Here is a 4,854-nt window from a genome sequence, read left to right as displayed (position 1 = left end):
CAGAAGATATGTTGAACCAACAATGGTATGAAATAGACTTACATGATTTAGACTACGAAAGAATAGAATGGTACGATTTAGAAATAAATTCAGACTAAAATGAACTACGAATATTTACAATATTGGACAGAATCTATGGAAGATATTAAATTGTTAGAACAATTAATGGAAGAAAATTTATATATGTACCAAAGAACCCAAGATATGTTTTACCTAGAATATATCATAAATAATATTACTGAAATACTTAGATTAAACCAACTATCAGAAGAATATTACAGTAAATATTATTATATTTTACCTTGAATTTCGCAAATATAAAAAATAATATTAAAGAAATATAACGATTAAGACACTCAGCAAAAAAATATTATAATAAAATCTTTAAAATAATTTACTCACCTCCCAAAGTACCACTTCAATGAATCCCTCAACTATTAGTTGCGCACCGAATAATGATATCAGAGCTATGGATAATAAGAAACATACTAGTAGAAAATTAAGAAAAATAAGAAGAAAATTAAACAAATTATATCCAAAACATAAAGAACTTAATATCACAAAAACTAATAATAAAAAATTAGATCAATTAATAGATAATATATCTAAAATAGAATATAAATATATTCAATATTTAAAGATACAATGAATAACGAGAATAATGACTATAAAGAAAAACTTACTGAAATAATTATAGCGAAAAGACAAGAATTAGAACATAGGCAAAATAGACGTAACAGTAATATAATTGCAGGAACTTGTCACAAATCTATAATAGCACAAAGAAAGACTATTTTATAGCTAGAAATACAAATAAATAACTTAGAATATAAACTACAACATAATTTATAAATGAATAAAGAAGAATATGCAATAGATGAAAAAAAATACGAAAACTATGACGGATTAAAAATAAAGATAATATTTTCTAATCTAGGAAGAAGATATAAGAAAATAGGTGACAATCTAAGTTTAATGTTAGAAAAAGAAATGTTAAACTAGAAGATAGTTTAACTGTTATGATAATAATAACAAAAGAAAATGAAGAAATATATACAAAAATGAAAATTGAAAAAATAAAACAACAAGCAAAAAAGGAAGTACAACAATTAGAAGAATAAAAAAATACAAAAATAATAGAGCTAGAAAAAGAGCTAGCAATATTAAAAGAAATGTATGAAATTAAACAAAAAGAAAAAGAACAAAAAACAAAATTAGCAAATGAGATAATTAAATTTAAAGAAAAATTGCAATTAGAAGATGAATTAGAAGAAAAAGAAGAAAATAATCAAAATATTCTACCTGAAATAAAAATTGATGAAATAAATGACAATGATCCAGATGAACAATGTTCGAAAATAAGCGAAACCTATACGAAACTTTTAGCAAACATAGACAATACAAAGGATTTAGAAGTAAATACAGAAGACGTGGACATGGATAAAAAACCTAGTACATCAGGAGGAAAAAAAATTTAAATCCAAAAATTATAATGAAAACTATGGACAATATGATAGAGAAAAAACTATATGAGATAAAAGATTAAATAAAAAATGGACACCTAAATCAATGACTGAACGACATGATTTTTTAGAGTTAGACTGTGTAGCAGATGTAAATAAAACAATCCAATTATGGATGTGATATATATCAAAACAATTAATAGATAACAAAATAATAATAACAGAAACACCAGGATATAAAGAAAGAACACTTATAGGAACAGTAAAATTATGGCTACAAAATTTATCAGATGAAAGCTTACAAACACTAAGAAGAATAAAAAATTTGATGGTGACATAGCTACTACAACTATGGAAATATCATATAAATACGAAATAGCTATAAGAAACAAATTTAGTAGTATGACAACAGAAGTAGAAGAACAAAATAAAGAAAAAATCATAAACCAGAATCTAATGACAAAACATGTAACATGTGTTATATAGATGAATATACATGTGCATTTAGGGAATACTATTATAAAGGAACATATAGCATAGACAAAAGTAAAGAAATAAGAAAATTATATTTTACAAAATTACCGGAACCTTTTAATTCAAAAGTAATAAAAAGCTGGAATGAAGCAGGATTGACAGATACCTTAGGAGCTAGAATTAAATTCTTACAACGATAGTTTATGGAACTATGTGAAAAACATAAAGAAGAAATAAAAATGGAAAAAATATTAGTAAAAAAGTTGGCATGTTGCAAAAATAAAACAACACCCGAATTTGGTTGTACGGATAGGTATTATAAAATTAGAAAGAAATACAATAAAAAATACAGATCAAAATATAAATATAAAAAATCAAGAAGAAGATACTATGTAAAAAACTACAAAACCAAAAGACCATATAGACCAAAAGGAAAACTAACGGAATGTACTTGTTATAATTGTGGAAAATCACGACATATAGCTAGAGATTGTAAATTACCTAACAATCCAAAAAAAAACAAATATCAAAAATAATAATAGACGATGAAAAATATACGCAAATAGAGTACGTAGATTATGAATTAGAAAGCAATGATAGTATATATGAATTATCGGAAAATGAAATGAAAAATAATTCAGTAATAGAATCAGATAATGAATACATATCAATGACTGAAAAAGATATAAAAATAATAACTAAAGAAAAATATCAAGATGAAGAATCGGCAGAACAAAAAATAATATTTGATAATAATATATTTGAACAAATAAAAGGAAAAGAATTAGACCTAAGCGTAGCAAAAGTATTCGAAATACCAACAATAAGAAACTGGTTAAAACGACAAAAGAAAGAATATTGTGTAGTAAGTCAAAGAGAACATATCATAGATTGCAAATACACTAAAGGAAAGGTTAAAATACCAATAATAAATAAACGAATAATAAATAAAGAAATACAAGATATTAAGGCTAAAAATCCAATTAAATATGCACATTTAGGAGGAACAGAAATACTAATAAAAACATGTTTTTGAGAAGGAATAGATACACCCATAGAAATATGCTAAGCAGATGATAGAATTATACAACACGTAGAAAAAAGTATAATAAGTGCTAATTACTCAGTAGCAATAAATGACAAAAATATAGATAAATCATTAGTATTATATTGGAAAATGTCAGGAATAGAACTAGCCACGGGAAGTAAAATATTTAAAGCTAGATGTAAAAACTTATATGTTTTAATAACAAAACATAAAATAACAGCAAAAAATAAAATAAAAAAAATAAAAATAGAAAATCCTTTTGAAAGAATAGTCACAGTCATAGACAAGAATGACTATAGTTATAATGAAATTGACATAGAAGAAGATTTAGAAATAGTAAAAGAAAGATTAAGCACATCAAAAAGAATAAACATGAACCGTGAAATACCACAAATCTCATAAAAAATGAGTATCTCAAGAAGAATAGATAAAACTCTACAAAAATCAATGGAAGAAGAAATAATACCACATCATTACTACATAACGGGAATAATGGAACAACGAAAATGTTTAATATTAATAGATACAGGATGAGAAGAAAACTATATTACAAGAGAATTAGTGACGGAAGATGAAATAATAACTATTGAACAATCATGCCCCGAACTACCAAAAGCATTAATGTATACCGAAGAAACTACAGAACAAAAAAATCATTGGAGGAGTACCAATAGTGATAACATTTAAAATATATCAAGGAGATGAAAATATCATTTTAGGAATAAAATGGCTAGAACAAGTAAAACCATATAATTTAGAAGACAAACAGTTAACAATAAATTATGAAAATAAAAGAGTAATAACAAAAAGAACCTTAGTATGAAAATATACATACTTGCAAAGATAATAATAGAGGGATATTACAACAGATATTATACACCAATGATAGATACTGGAACAGAAGCTAATATATGTAAATACAATTGTTTACCAGAAGATAAATGAAAAAAATTAAAAACACCGATAGTAGTAACATGATTTAATAATGAAGGAAGCATGATCACATATAAGACAAAAAATATAAAAATACAAATATGGGGTGAGATATTAACTATAGAAGAAATATATAACTTTGAATTAACTACCAAAGATATGCTATTAGGAATGCCATTTTTAGAAAAATTATACCCACATATAATAACAAAAACACGTCTGGTGGTTCACTACACCGTGTAAACAAAAAATAGGAGCAAAAAGAGTAAATAACAAAAAACGAAAAACAACAGAATGGATGAAAGGAAGCGAAAAAATTACACAAAAATTAGAAAATATAAAAGAAGAAGACCCTAAAATAGAATTAATTATATTCTCTATAGATAAAGTAAAAATAATCCAAGATAAATTAGAATTATTATATAGTGAGGATCCTTTACAAGGATAGGAGAAACATAAAACAAAAGTAAAAATTGAGCTAATTGATAATAGTAGTATAATAACCCAAAAACCATTAAAATATAATTTTAATGATTTAACTGAATTTAAGATACATATAAATGAATTACTAGAAAAAGGATATATACAAGAAAGGAATAGTAAGCACATGTAATGACTTGAAAAGTTGACTTTGGTCAACCTTCTTGGAAGTCGTGCTCAGATGAAAATTCTGACAGCTAGGTTAGCTTCGGAATATTGATTTTGGTCTAGAACGACCCTTTGTTCACTTCTCGAGACTTTAGATAGCAATTGTGGAATCTGGTTCAAATGATACTGGGTGTGGGACCCACTTTTCGTCGAAGCGAGCTCCAAATGGAAATTCCGCCTTCACCGTTGAGTCCGAAATATCGTTTCCAATCAGATTCCATATAAGGTTTGTATTTTTCCGACTCCGAACGAGTCCGAAACATCGAAATTTAAGTTTGAAGGGTTGTA

At 25.7% G+C, this 4,854-nt stretch overlaps 1 pseudogene; it reads left to right on the top strand.

Annotated features, from left to right (window-relative positions):
- Positions 1-852: 852 nt before the first annotated feature.
- Positions 853-2,556, top strand: LOC125866825 (uncharacterized; annotated as a pseudogene).
- Positions 2,557-4,854: the final 2,298 nt, after the last annotated feature.

The sequence above is a fragment of the Solanum stenotomum genome, chromosome 6 (genome assembly GCF_019186545.1).
Source record: "Solanum stenotomum isolate F172 chromosome 6, ASM1918654v1, whole genome shotgun sequence".
Taxonomy (NCBI): Eukaryota; Viridiplantae; Streptophyta; class Magnoliopsida; order Solanales; family Solanaceae; genus Solanum; species Solanum stenotomum.
The sequence above is the reverse complement of the archived record's forward strand: the minus strand, read 5'-3'. Positions and strand labels throughout refer to the sequence as shown.